Source organism: Miniopterus natalensis, chromosome 12 (assembly GCF_054644295.1).
Source record: "Miniopterus natalensis isolate mMinNat1 chromosome 12, mMinNat1.hap1, whole genome shotgun sequence".
Lineage (NCBI taxonomy): Eukaryota > Metazoa > Chordata > Mammalia > Chiroptera > Miniopteridae > Miniopterus > Miniopterus natalensis.
The window spans coordinates 29,513,524-29,529,614 of record NC_142092.1 but is presented as its reverse complement, the minus strand read 5'-3'; positions in this window follow the sequence as shown (position 1 = coordinate 29,529,614).

Below are 16,091 nucleotides of genomic sequence, written 5' to 3'. Positions count from 1 at the left end.
TGCTCCATTTGTCTGAGTGTCTGTTTTTCTGTCAATACCATGCTGTTTTGATTATTATACATTCTCTTTTAACAGTTCTAAATATGTTTTCTATTTCTTGCCAGGATTTTGACATGAACTTACAGATTAAATTAATTTTGAAAACAGAAAAAAAAACCTCATAAATTAATAAAACCAAGGATTAGAAAGGTAGTTTAGCAAAATTATTTTAAAATTTATAAATATTATTATCCTTGATATGCTAATTTACACAAATATATTTATACTAATATACAAAATCAATACAAATAACCTCTTCTAGGATAACTTATAGAATATGACTACACAGTGACAGTGAAATAATTTGAAAAATCAAATAGTCAAAAGTACAAAAGATTTATATCCTACTCAATAAATGGCCAGAGCAGATGATTTACCAAGAAAGAAGTATAGACTATAAATCTTGACATGAAAAAAAATTCTCAATTTTGGTAGTAATTAAAGCAAAGCAAATTAAAGGCACAACCACATTTCTACATAACTATTCAAGATAAATCACACTGACAAGAGAGCATTGATAGACTGTTGAAAAATAAACATATTGCTGGTGACCCCTGATGACTTAGCTGAGAACCTTGAATAGTGGTTACAAAAGTCTTGGATGCATCGATTACACTTTGGGCAATGGATCCTAAGTAGGTGATGAAAAAAGAAGTCAAAAATGAAGTCTATGTTTTTCACAATAGATGTATATTAGAGTACTGAAAAAATTGAAAATAACTAGAGAATTAGATTATTGAATACACCATGATATTTTAAACATGTTGAATTATTTATGTGGTATAAAAGAGAATATACAATATGTACACAACTACATATACTTTGTATAAAAATACTGCTGTATGTTCTTTGGGTTTTGTTTTCCTGCAAAGTTTCTTAGATTTCTGACTTTTTTTAAAGATGGAATACTGTATTCAAACCCATCAGAGAAATGGACAGGTTGGGTCTCTAACAAAACCTCATGTTTTAAAGCATAGGCCAGTGATTGAATATGAGCATACACACTGCTATGTACAAATTAACTGATCAGACCACAACTTTTCAGTGTTTAAAAGAGAATAAGCTTCCCTGTGAAAGTAGCACCTTTGTGACATTTCAGTGTTAGCATTCTTCATCTTCTTCCTCACCCTCTCCTTCAAAAGAATCCACACCAACCTTCTCATAATCCTCCTCAACGGCAGCCATGTCCTCCTGGGCCTCAGAAAACTCTCCTTCCTCCCTGCCCTCACCCACATACCTGTGAACAAAGGCCCGCTTGGCATATATCAGGTGAAACTTGTGGTCCAGGGGAGCCCAGGCCTCAGCAATAGCTGTGGTGTTACTCCGCATGCACACAGCTCACTATTTTTTGGCCAGGTCTCCACCAGGTACCATAGTGGGAGGCTGGTAATTAATGCCAATTTTGAAGCCAGCAGGGCACCAGTCCACAAATTGCATGGTAAGATTTCTGACTTATTTTAAAGATGTTAATTTACATAGTAATTCAGTGCAACATTTTAAGTTTGTAGCATTTACTTGGTCTTTACTTATGCATTTTTTAATGGAGAAAATGATGTATCAACAAAATTAATGAAAATATTATAAAAAGTGATAGAATAATGGCTGGACCAATGAGTATTCTTAGAAACCAACTAAAAATGTTGTACTGTAGACTAGTGTCATTACATGTCATTCGTCGACAATGGGTACAGAACCTTTCCTAGGCTCAAAGAAGTTAAATAACTGTTTTGGCACCTGTGATGACTGGCAGTTGCAGAAATTCCCTGGTTAGCCTAGAACTTAGGTGTTCTCCTTCTTTTATTTATGTCAAGATAAATCTAAAGCAACACCAGTTAATTTCTTGAAATATTTCTAGGCAATGCAGTCTTCCTGTGAAGATTAATTCTATAGAGCAAGAGAAATACAGAGATAACAGTGACAAATAGAAGGCCGTTGAAAAAGCAAGACCTTTTCTCTTGATAAAGGACACCAAGAATCAAAACAAAACCTTCCATACTGAGTACACAGTATTAACAGTGGGAAGGCTTAGGAGGTAGACAGAGCTAGACTCAAATATGAGCTTCATCCCTTATGGGATGTGAGACTCTGGGAGGGTTACTAAACTTCTTCAAGCCACAGTTTGCTCATTTTAAATGGGACTAATGAGACCTAGTTCAGTGGGTCATTGTGACATCTAAGTGAGATAAAAAATAGATGTAGAAAGCTTTTTTGAAAATTAATTAATGTGTATTGTTTTTCCCCTTCCCCATTTTCCAAGAAGGTCCTTCATGTACCCCTTCCTTGGGAGTAATTTATAAGGAGGAAAGCAGTTGTTTGAAGACAAAGGTTTTTCTTGTGTTTTGTGAAAGCTTAAACTCATTGAGGCCTTAGCCAGTTTGGCTCAATGGTTGGAGTGTCAGCCCTCGGACTGAAGGGTCCTGGGTTCAAATCCAACCAAGGGCATGAAACTTGGTTGCAAGCTCGATCCCCTTCCCCTGTTGGGGTGTGTGCAGGAGGCAACCAATCGATGTGTCTCTCTCACATTGATGTTTCTATCACTCTCTCTCTCTCTCTTTCTTCCACTCTCTCTGCAAAACAGTGGAAAAAATATCCTCAAGTGAGGATGAAAATAAAAAAACACACCTCATCGAGGAGATTGTTTTAGGTGGGGGTGCGGGATGGGGAGAAATAGGAACAGAGAGAAAGTGGACGTTGTTCCCAAATTTATGGGGGATAAAGGATATTCCATAAGAATGGGTGGCTGGGTCTGTCAGGTACAGGTGAGACTGGATGCAAATACTGGGGCTCCCAACCCTGGTAAATACTCCTGTGCCCAAAAGGAGGTGGTATGGTAACTGCATGCTTCTGAGGAACTACTTGCGCTTGAGTAATGAACATCTAAAGTGGGGCTCAAATTGGGGCCCAAAGTGGGGCCCACTGCCCGCAGAGGTCTCTCCATTTATTTTACTCTTCATAAGACCCACTGGACCTTTATGTCACTAAGTTGGTTGAGAGTGTGTCTTTGCTTGTATTCCCTTGAAATCACAGCTTAAGACAAAGGCTTGCTTGCAGGTAATTTATTTGAGAAGTAATCCCAAGGAGCAGGAGTATGGCGCAGGGAACGAGGGGAAGTCGATACAAGGTTGCATTATCAGATTGGTCACCTGCATGGCTGAAATAAAAATTGTCCCCCAAAGGGACCAGAAACAAAGAGGGAGAACGGTTTACTCATCTGTCCCTGCCTCCCATTATTAGGACGTTAACCTCTCTGGTTTGCCCTTGGGGTAAGTGCTGAGCAGGCACTTAGGGGGCTCTCACAGAAAGGAATCAAGAGAAGCCTGGAGACAGGAGGGGAGAGAAACAAGGCACAGGCTTGAGGCGAGGTGCTTTCTGTGCAAAAAGGAAGGAAGCCTGCGGGGATCTCTTTGCGGCAGCCACGGCTGGAATCTGAGTTGAGGCCTAGAGGATATAAAGTGGGGCTCCAGGTGTCTGACACAGGCAAAGAGGCTCAATGATGACTAAGCATAAAAGATGTTTAAAAATTCATTTTCCTACCCTGGCCGGTTTGGCTCAGTGGTTAGAGTGTCAGCTGGTGGACTGAAGGGTTCTGGGTTCGGTTTTGGCCAAGGACACGTACCACAGTTGCAAGTTTGAGGCAACCAATCAATGTGTCTCTCGTATATTGATGTTTCTCCCTCTCACTCTCTGAAAGCAATGGGAAAAAATCCTCAGGTGAGAATTAAAAAATAAACAAGTAATTTTCTGATTAAAAAAGCAATGCATGTATTTTTGGGGTAGAAACAAATTTAATTTGATTAAATGCAAATATAATCTTTCTGATATATCCTTATTTGGGGGGTCTAAGATTTAATGCTGCTATGGTAACATAACAGGTGCTTTAAAAAACCAAGTTAGTTCCCTTTCTCTAACCATACATCAGAACATACAAGCATATGCACAAAACATATACAGTTGGTCCTTGAACAAAACAACACAGGGGGTTGGGGCACTGACCTCCCACCCCACCCCTAGTCGAAAGTCTGAGTATAACTTTTGATTACACTGGGATTGTTCCAGGACACCCCCCAACCCCCAGAGCCCCACCCACTCCACCTCCTCAGATACCAATACCCCAGGATGCTCAAATCCTTTATATAAAATGGCACAGAAAAATGCATACAGTTGGCACTCTACATCCACCAGAGTCCCAGCTGCAGATCAAAAATATTCTTTTCCATCTGGGGTTGGTTGAATCTGCATGCAGATGCCAAATGCAGGGAAACAGATGGCGGACTGTATGTTTATTGAAAAAAATCTGCATATAAGAGGACTGGCACAATGCCCACTCATGTTGTTCGAGGATCAACTGTATACACACATCTTTGTCAAAAGAGAAGAGGAAACGTTATTAGACAATGCTTTGATCCCGTTGTGAATGCAATTTTTACCTGTGTGATGTTAGAATTTGGCTCTGAAACTCCAAAAAACTGGCCTTGGATCTTCTCCATTCATTGTTCTGAGGAGAATCCCTATAGGGAAGGTTGCTTAGCTTCACAAACTTTCATCTGCATACAAATCACTCCAATAGATGCTCAACTACAATCCCAGCTTTGTGTTTCTCCTTAGCACTTATTGTCTTCAAACATACTACATGTATGACTTATTTATGGTGGTTATTGTTTGTGTCCCCAAATAGAACATAAGCTTCATAAAGGCAGGGATTTTTGTCTGTTTGTATCTCTGGTGCCTGGCTCATAATAGGCACTCAGTGAATATTTGTACAATGAGTGAATAAATAAGTAATTCATCAATTTAAATTGCATTTTAAAGCATATTGTGCACTTGCTAGATGGATATCAAGCAATGTGAGAGGTATTTTGTGGAATAAAAGGATAATATAACACTGAGCAAAAAGAAAAAAATAAACACCTGGCCCCCCCTTCAGGAGCTGACAGGCTAATGGGGAAGACAGACATATATAAATAAATGTAATAAAGGCAGGCTAATCAAAAGCATGGTAGAGATCCAGCCAAGTACAGGAGGAGCCCAAGGAATCAAGTTGCTATTCTGACCTGGGGCGGTATGGGAAGGCTAAATAGAGGAGGCAGCACTTGAAGGGTGGTAGAATTTTCACCTGTGGGGAAGAGGAAGTAATTCCAGGTGAAAGGAACAAACGGAGCAGGAGCCTGGAGTCAGAAAAATATTCTCAATTTTATTCAAGGGATAATAATTTTTTTATTGTAACTGAAGCATGGGAGTAGGGTAGGGTGACCAATAAGTTAGAAAAGGTTAACTGGGGCCTGATGGTATGGAAACACGAAGTCAGTCTTTCATATTATGATCCTTAGTGTAGCCAAATATAAAAAACACATTTGTCCACACCCTACTGAACTATGCATGTGTATCTGCAAGGCTCCACCGGAGGTCCTGATGGGGAGCTGGAGTTAAGAACCGCTACCTGAAAAGATGATTTGGGAGGCAGCTGAGAAGTGAGATGACTAAAAGGAGGCTGAGGCTGGAGGCAAAGAATCCAGGTAGGAAACTTGCAAAACCCAGGGAAGGTTTGTGGGGAAAGAGAGCATAAAACCAGTTTAAAGTAGTGAGGAGATGTTGGCGGAATTCTTGTGCGCTGCATGTGGAGGATGACTCAGTATCCACGGGCTAGAAACAATCCTTCCTCTTGCCTCCCTGGTTCCATGCATTTCTCTTTCTACTATTGGGACCGCGTAATGCAGCATCAAACAGGTCTTGGGAGGTAGGATGACAGTAACTAAGGAGAAATAATATAGAATAAAAGGACTTACCCTGCTGCCTGACCTTGGCTAAGTCTTCAAACTCTCTAAGCCTTAGTTTCCTCATCTGAAAAATGGGAAAAAGAAAATACATATATTGAGAGGACTGAACATGAAAGTACTTGAAGCATTTAGTTAAGTACCTGGCTGAGTGAGACAGTCAAGATAGGTTATGTTATGACACAGTAATGAGTAATTCCCAAGTATCTATGGTTTTAAATGAGATTTCTTTTTCAATCATACTACACGTGTCCATGGAAAGTCAGCAGGGGAGCTCTGCCCACTGTAATTACCCAGACACCCAGGCTGACAAAGTAGCTACTGTCTTGAATGTTATTGCTCCCTATGTCAACGGGAAAGAGACTTCTGGGTGGTCTTATATTTACAATTAAATTCTTGACCGAGAAGAGATACATGTCACTCCCACTGACAACTCATTGGCCTGCAACTATCATATGACTCCATTTACTACAGGGGGCTGCAAAGTACGATCCTGCCATATGCCCAGGAGAGCCTGAAAAATTGGGTAAATCATTATTATTGCTAAAATCTGCAGTGTTAATTGTCTCCTTCCCATCCCCCCAGCCCCCTCCTTGTGCCCCATTTCAGAAGGCTGCAGTCCAATAGCCACCCCTCACCTGACTGGCAACAGGGTCCTCACAATGCCCTGTAGTGTGGTACCTGGAGCTACTTCTCTGACCCTCTGAAGGAACTTAACTCTGGGCATTCTGGAGCAGAATTTACCCAGCAGAGCTATATAATAGCATTTATTGTCCACTTTGTCCCACTTCGTGGGCCCCATAAAAGCAATCAGCCCTTATGCTCAAGATCACCCTTTCAGGAGTACCATGAAATCCATTCTTTCTTCTTGGCAGGAGTATCCAAATTTCAAGTACTTAAAGAACCTGAATACAAAACTCAACACTTTTCACTGTTCAGACTGTTTTTATTCCATAGAAACTCCTCTTCTGTCTCTCATACCCTCTCTCTTCTTAAAATAAATATTATGTGTATAAATACTCATAGACATTAAGCAAAAACCATTATGTAATTTCTGAAGGAATATCTGCAAACTCAATTACAATAAAGATCCTTAAATTACAAGAATAATAGAGAGGACTTGTTTTTGAAGGAACAGTAATTTCATGTTCCTAATCTATTATGGCTTCTCAACTGGAGTCCATGGACATTTGGCTACAACACTATTTTCGTGTAACTGGTTTCTTTTGTAATTCTATGTATTGTATTTTCTGCACTTAAAAACATTAATCTGAGAAGGCATCTCAAACTTCACCAGGCTGCTAAAGAGTTACTTGGCGCATTAAGAACAGTTCTGTGAGGAAACATCTCCGTGTTGCCACAGGGTGGTGCTATTGCTCTAAGGGTAGGGATGAAGAAGTCGTGCTCCTCGAACAAGAATATGAATTACCTTAGAGAAGCTTGAGGGACAAAGGGGTGATGTGGCTACAGATAGTGACAGTAATCTTACTTTCAAAAGGAAGTTTGGCCCAGGCCGGGGGGACTCGGTGGTTAGAACATCTGCCGGTGCATGGAGGGTCCTGGGTTCGATTTTGGACACATACCTGGGTTGCAGATTCCCCACCAATTGCTGTGCATCTCTCACATCAATGTCTCTCTGTCTCTCTCTCCTCTGCCTCTCCCCTCCCCCTTCCCTTCCACCCCCCCCCTCCCTGCCACTTTCTCTAAAAAAATCAATGGAAAAAATATCCTCAGGTGAGGATTAAAAGAGAGAGAGACAGTTTCAGTTTCTATCGGATAAAATGCAAATCCATTATTATCTAGTATATAAAATGCTAACAGTTTTTAGTTTACTGATTAGTTGCTCTGTTTTATGTGGGGATTCAAAAGTTATGTCACTGCTACTGCTGTATTTCCAGAATGCCCCTCTAGCGTTTTATGACTTATAAAACTGTCACATCCCTTTAACCCATATTTCTCAGCCCAACTTGTAGATATATTGGGCATGTGACGTGGTCCTGATTGCTGCCATGTAAGCTCTTTAAAAAGTCCCCAGAAAGGTAGGGGTAGAGGCAGTCCAGCGGCAACATCCTAAACACATTAAGCTTTTCCTTTTGAACTGCTACAGTTTGTGTACCCTCTGTATTTATGCTGATAATACATAAATCCTCCACTTAACAAGGAATGGGATCTGACTCAGAGGCCACCCAGGTGGAGGCATAGAAGCTTTCCTCTTCATATTGGCTAATGATTTATTCAACCAGTCATATTTTCTCTCTGCATACGAGAATATGAGACATAGAGAGAGGGACACAGATAGTAGAGAAACACAGACACAGACAATAACGGAGAGAAAACTGTAAAAGTAAAAGCCATGAAGTAGTGAAATCACGAGTAAGCAAAAGCTGTAAGTTGTAAACTATGAGTGAATGAGTTGTCACATCCTGATAATGACCATTTCTCTACAAAACCTGAGATTACTTAGTTTCCTGTTTCTTATTGTGGCTTTTACAGTCACTTGAGATAATCTGAGTGGGCCTAGGCACCTTGCAACTCGTAAAGCTAACTAGTCTAGTTATTCCTCAAACCTGTTTCCTCATTTCCTCGCCCACTGCCCTATTGAGATCAGGCTTTCCACCTCGCTGGCACAGATGACGAGCGTAACAGCCACAGCTTCCCAGCCTTCACTCCCCGCACTAACCTTTCTGCAGCGCGCTCTGCGTCACTCTCTGGGTGCTCATGAATAATGCATGTCAGCATTGGCATGTCGAATGACAGTGCTTCATGGGGTTGGCTCTAGAATGGTTTCACGCTGGTTGTGCATATGACCCAGACATGGAGAGTCAGAGGTGCCTTTTCATGCTCTTCAAGGAGGGAACTGTACCCATGAAGGCCGGAGGTCATTTCACTCACTCTTTTCGCTTCCATCAAGTATATGCTGAAAGTGTCTCCACTTTCTCCTGACCTTAGAAAGCTTGGCAGCCTCCTCCTTTCAGACACACCCTCATTCTTCAGATTCAAGAAATCACCACGTTCTCTTAATTCTACCTTTTAAATATTTTTTAAAATCTAAGCTCTTCTCTCTACCCCATTGAATTACCTTAATCTGATACATCTCACTCAGGTAAGTATCTTGCAGGTCTTCCCCACCTACTCCGATATCCCCCAAATTCATTCTCCACTTTGTATTTATCCATGGGTGACTATTTAAATAAAGTATAGTAATTATGATATGCCCATACACTGTAATACTGAGTAGCTTTTAGAAAGAATGAAGATTTGTACCTGCTGAATTGAAATAGTCTAGAAGAATATCTCATTTAATAAAAGACGCAAAGTTCCTGAGTTATATAACTTTTTACATTAAACCAGGGATATGACCTGTTTCTCTGAGTTCTGTGAGCCTCTCCGGCCAGCTGATTGAATTCAAGGAGCGGGTCTTGAGAACTTCTGCTTTGTAGCCAGTTACTTAGAAGTACAGGTGACAGTCTGGGCTTGAGACTGGCCTCTGAACGGGGGGTGGGGTGCTGTGCAGTCTCCTGGGACTGAGCCATCAACCTGCTGTGTCTGGAGGCATCGCTGGGTGCACAGTGTGAGAACTGAGTTGGATTCTTGGACAAGCAGCTGGTGTTCTAAGGATTGCTTGGTTTGAAGTATGGGGAACCCCTGCCCCCGGAAACAATTTACATCCTATGTAAAAAAATTTTTCCATGAGTACTTTGTAGAACCTTTTTAACCTGCTCAATCTCTGAAACACCTGTAATTTTTCCTTTTTCATGCTAGATTTTATTTGCTCAAGATCTAGTGCTTTTGAATAAAGTTGCCATTAGTTTAACGATATATTTTTAGCTTTCTAAACCTATTTGCAAACCACTTTAATTGAGATATCATTTAAAGTTTACCTGTTAAAGTATAAAATTCAATTATATTTAGTATAGTTACAGAATTATATCACTATCCTTATATTCTAACTTTAGAACATTTTTTTATCACCCCCAAAAGAAAAGTTATTTTTACTGGCGGTTACCCTGCATTCCAGTCCACCCACTTTCTGTGAGTCAGAGATTTTACTAGTTGACTCTACAGAGTGGCTTTACTGTGCATTTCATGTAGGTGATATGATACTATGTGTGGTCTTTGCGAAGACTGGTAATGTCCTCAAGGTTCATTGGTTTTGTGCCATGAATTAGCACTTCACTTTTCTTATTCATTGCACGAATAGCCCACATTTTGTGTATCCAAGTCACCTGATTTACTTTTAAGTTGTTTCCATGCTTCTGTGAGTGTCTGCGCATTAGTTTTTGTGTTGATAGTTGTTTTCACTCCTCTTGGGATATGTAGACGCCTAGGCGTGGAATTGCTGCATTGTGTGGTAACCAGGTTCATCATTTTGAGGAACAGCCAGATGTCTTCCCACTTTACTTCCCATCAGCCATGTGTGAGGGTTCCCACTTCCTCACATCCTTGCCGCCATTTGTCTGTGTGTCTTCACAGTCATGCTAGTTGTGTGATCAGCTACCTGCTATAGTTTTGATTTGCATTTTCCTGACGACTAGCATCTAGCATCTTTCATGTGCTAATTGGTCGTTTGAATTCTCCTTCTGAGAAACATCTACTCACATTCTGTGTCCATTATTTAATTGTATTATTTGTCTTTATATTAGTCTTTTATTTTTACTGTTGTCATATGAGCTTTTCCAAATATATTTAGAATATAAGTGTCTTCTCAAGTGTGTGATTAGCAAATCCAGTTGCAAGTCCAGTTGAAGTAGTGTTATTTTTGTTGTAGTTGATGTAATTGGGATTTTTTTTCCCTGTAGATTTTAAGAATGTATTTTTTTGTTTAAAAAAATTTTTTTTTTCTTTTTTTTTTCTCATAATGGTTTGCTCTATACTTCTTGGGTATGGTGTCATCCATATTGCTAGAAAGGTATTGAGGTGTTTTTTTCTCTCTCTTACAGTTGCCTTTGGCTCTATCACCATCAGATCTTTCAGCGATTCTTTGTGGGGCTATTTTGTTGAATTCTGGGCTTTTGGTTATTGATTTGGGAGGCCTTGTAGATTTTTGGTAGATTTCTCAGGAGACATGCACTCCTCTTTGCCAACAGGTGTGTCTATGCCCACTGTGTTCACCTCATCCTGGATGGAGTTGTCTCTTCCTCTGTGGGATATGAGGTGACTAGACCAGGCTCTTTGATGCTGTTGACTTCCAAAGCGAGCATTGGTCAGATGAAGCCACAGTGGAAATTCAACTGTTCACAACATCCTGACATTCTGGTTCCAGGTCTTGAAGTTCACAAGGAAATAACTTTTGAGCAAGCCAAGTATCCATTTCCATGTTATCTGAATGACACTATTTCATTTTTTAGTCTTTAGCCTTGAGAAGAATCTGCTCTATCTCATTACAAATCATTGTTTTTGAAAAAATACGAAGTATTGAACAGAATTTATGGTATTATCCTTTCTGGCAAATTTATAAAATATATGAAATGTTGTCATATGCATATGTACATTATTTTTATTATTTTCCTAAGGATTCCAGAAAAAACAGTTATCTATCAGGAGAAGTACTGAGGGTTGAGAGTGGTAAAAGGAGGGAGCGTGGAGTCTTTCTTTATTAACTTTCTATTAATGAAATTTTCAAACATATATATAAGTAGGGAGAATAGATAACCAACGGGCAGCTTCAGTAATGATCAATTCATGGTCAGTCTTGTTTTGTCTATATTCCTAACCACTCTACTTCTATCCTCACTGGATTATTCTAAAACAAATTTCAGACACTATATTTTTTCATTGGTAGGTACTTCAGGATGTATCTCTAAGACAGCGCTGCCCAACAGAACTGCCTGCCGTGATGGAAATAGTCTATATATGTACTGTCCAATACAGTAGCCACTAGCCATATGTGGCTATTGAGCACTTGAAATGTGGCTGATGTGACTGAGAAACTAAACTTTTTAATTTTAATTTTAATGATCTTAAATCTAAATTTAAACAGCACATGTGGCTAGTGGCTACCCTAGCACAGCTCTTGGATATAAGGACCCATCACATCTAAAAAAAAATAATATATTCTCTTAATATAATCAAATTTTCTATACCAGGGCTCAAGTTTCTCCAGATCCATCATAAATATCATTTTACAGTTAATTTGTTTGAATCTAAATGCAAATACTTTATAGTTGGGTTGATATATCTCTTAAATTTTCTTTAACAATTTGGTGATGATGTACTAATTTTTCACTTTATATCAATCTATATAGTTAGAAGTTGTAAAACATTTAAACCAGGAATATATCACTTTTACCATTAGTATATCTTTGGGGCTTGTCTGGGTGGTGGGGCTGTATACCAATACTTGTTGGCATTAAAGAAAGCTAACTTTTTTTTTAAGTATACATCTTTTCATATACTTTCTCTGCTTAATACCTTTCAAATTGTTTCTCTCAGCCTCTAAGAAAACATCCAATCTCTTCCACGAGACTTCCAAGATTCTTAGAAGGTTTTCAAGAAGATTGTGATTCCTCTCAACCTCTCTTTTCCCAACGCTTATCTTTTCCAAACCTCCCACTGCAATCATATGATTCCCTTTCCGTGTCCAGAGCAGGCCATAGTCTTTCTCTCCAGTGAGTCTTCGCATAGGCTCTTCCCCTCCCTGGCACCTTCTCCTTTCTCTTTTACCTGTATCTTCTGCTCATCGATTAGCTCCAGATTAGGAGCCCCTTCCTCTACAGAGCCTCCCCTGATCCAAGATTCAGTTACATCCCCAAAGCACCTGTGCTTGCGCCTGCCTATCAGTCTTTAGCACATGGGAGTTTATTGCCTGTGCATGTATAGTTCTCCGTAAGCCCGTTCGGCATAAGGATTATGTCTTATAAATTTTTTGTAACTGTGATTGCTATTAGAAATGCCTGACACATGATAGGTGCTTATTAAATATTAATTGAGTGAATGAGTTATATATAGCATTTTACTCAAGGTCACAACTCAACAATTTTTGTTAGAGTTAGTATTGCCAAATGCTCAGTTTTGAACCATTAAGTTTTACATAATTTTCTTATTTTTTCCCTATTTGTTGTTTATTTTCTTTTCTCCCCTGCTAGAATGTAAGCTCCACAAGGGCAGAGATCTTTATCTGTTTTGTTCACTATTGATATAAAACTTTACAGAAGAGAGCTGGGACATAGTAGGCACTCAGTAAGTATATGTTGAATAAATTAAACTTCCTTCTCCAGAAATAATATGTAGTAATGTTTTCTTATCAATGTTACTGAAGAATAATGTACATAGAGCAAAATGTACCTATTCTGAGTATACAGTTCCATGAGTTTGGACAAATGATCATACCCACATAACCACCACCATACCCAAGACAGGGAACAATTACAATACCTCCAAACTCCCCTTGGGCTCCTGTCCGTCAGCAGGCCCGGCCCGCCCAGCGCGGCTGCACTGTCAGGACGGGCTCGATTTGCCTGCTCCAGAGTTTCACATGAACGGGATCATGCTGTATGCGCTCTTTGGAGCCTGGTTTCTTATGCTCTGCATAATCTTTTAGAGAGAACGATTTGTGGTAAGTTTCTTGTTTAGGTAAGTTTTGTTTTCCCCATGTCATGATGTGACCTGTGAGTATTTCTGCCTACACTTTCGGCCTGCACTGGATGTCCCTGTGCCCGAACCAGATGGCGGAGGACTCACCACAGAACCCTGAGCCCACGTCCCGGTGTCCTCCAGCAGTGGGATGACATGGCTGAGAGAGATGCTGACTATGTTTCTTTTTCATAAATGGTAAACTGTGGCAGTGTTGTTCCTTGGCAAGTTTTCTTTATTCTTATAGCACCTTTTTAAGAAAAGGCATTTGATTGCTTTCGATTTAGGAGCACATTTTCTAAAAATATATAAATTTCCATGAGAATACCACACTGAGGACTGATAGAATAGAAGCTAGATATATGGGTCCTGGAACCAGACTGCAGGGTTGAAATCCTGGCTGTGCCACTAACTAGCTGTGTGACTCTGGGAAGTTAATTAGTCTGTAAAATAAAGATGCTTCTAGAGTCATTGTGAGGATTAAATATTTTATACTGTGCTAAGTACTTAGACTAGTGCCTGACATGTGGTAACCTCTCAGTAAGTTTTTGTTGATGCTGTTGTTTACATTGTTGAAGGAATATTTTACCAGTTTTTGCAGAGTACACATTTACCCTCAAAGACCTGAACATGTACAAGGAGCCCTCAAAACTCTCTGGCAGAGTAATTTCCTTTTGAGGCTTCACTTTGCTATGTTCTGAGTGTTTTGATTGATCAATTTTTGAGAAATCTCCATATTTTTAATATACAATTCAAATCCTGATCATGTCCCTCTGGGGAAAAAGGTTTCTCCCAAACCTTATAGTAAAGTGGCTACTCTCTATATTTACTTCCTTTGAAGGAACAATAGCCCTTAATAAATGGGTATATATTTTTCAACAAATGAGGGTCTAATTTCTATGCAGAAAGATGATGACTGATAAATTGAATGTTATATCAGTCAGAGGTAAGTTTTAAGAAATATAATTTTAAGTTTTAAATCACTTATTTGAAAGCAAAAGAGATTTCTGAAAAACAAAAGTGGAAAACACTAATGTCTAAGATGAGATGAGTGTGGGCTATTAAGCTACTGCCCCTTAGCTTCAAACTCACCCTTCTCTCTTCACCTTTATGATGCTGGGGCCAGGATTCTGCAAACCCCACTACTCTTTTGCCAGCTGGACCCTGCTAGGCCCTGTCAATAGGTAGTACTGAACAGAGCCTGGAAGGCTGGAGGAAGCAGAAGGGGCTGGCTCCTTATTTGTTTCCCATTCCTCTCCCATCACCCTAGCAAAAGATCTTCACCTTGAGTACAGTGTCCTACCTTAGCCACAGTTGATTCTAATTTGCAATTTCCCCAACACTCCTAGAACCAGCTCCATTGCACCTCTCCAGAGACAGCAGCCCCCACTAGCTTATGCCCCTTCCTCAGAGGCCTCAGTCCAGCTCTGTGGTCCCTCCTCCAAACACTTCTAGCCCCATTAACTGCTGAGCAGCACTTCCTCAGAAGTCTGAATCTCAGTCCTTAAAGACTTCTTCAAGTTTATAAGATTTAATTTCCAAACTCTCCTCTATTTTCCCAGCCCTAGCAGTCATGGCTGCCTCCCTCCCTCCCTCCCTCCCTCCCTTCCTTCTTCCCTTCCTCTCTCTCTTTCTCTCTCTCCCTCCCTCTCTTCTTTCTTTCTTCTTTCTTTCTTGCTTTCTTGTTTTGCTTTGCTTTGCTTTTTTGTTAATCTTCACCTAAGGATACTTTTCCCATTGATTTTTTTAGAGAGAGTGGAAGGGATGAAGGGAGAGAGGGAGAGAAAAACATCGATGTGAGGGAGACAAATCGATTGGTTGCCTCCCGTATGTGGGCATCGAACCTGCATCCCAGGTACATGCCCTTGACTAGGAATCAAACCCTTGACCCTTCGGTTGCTGGGCAGACACTTTAACCACTGAGCCACACCGGCCAGGGCCGTAGCAGCTTTCTTCCATTTCCACAGTACCTTCAGCATTCCCTGTTTGCTTCATCAGTTCTCCAATACCTGCAAACAATTCTGTTATTAAATATGTGACAAGATGTCATTTAAGTCATCATCAGTAAACTTCCCAGACCATTTGTGTACTTATTTATTATCTGTCTCTCTGCTTATCTATTTCTCTCTCTACTTAGCTAGTTGGTACATTTTTATCAAGAATCAACATGTTTTGTGCAGGCTGCTTGGCAGTCTGACGTGGTGTAAACAATTCTCTACATGGTGTGGTCCAAAATATACCTTCTGGCCCCAGCATATCTCCTTCATGAGCCTGTTGCCTACTAAAATTTCCACCATCAGGGGAATCATTCTCTTAGGATGAGTTTTTCATTTCTGGAGACCCTCTTAAAATGCAGATGCTTCTCAGAGGGTAGAGTAAGTGTGGTGTTGTTTATATAATTTCACATGAATTAGTAGATCCCACTGGAACACAGAGCACTGTAGGTCTCCGTAACTGGCCTAGGAGCCCTTCAACTCCATATCCTCCTATATCCTCAGGACCTTCTTGGCGACATGGGCACATTATGTCCTCAGTGAGTATGTGTTAAATGCATGGGGCAGCTGAGGTGGGGCGGACTTGGTGTGGGACAGGGGGCAACGTCTGAGTGTGTTGTCCTCACAGCCAGGTGGTAGACTGAGATAAATGGCTGTCTGAAAATGGGAAAGGAGCAGAAAAGTGATGTGAAAAGAATGTTGATAGCAAACTTTG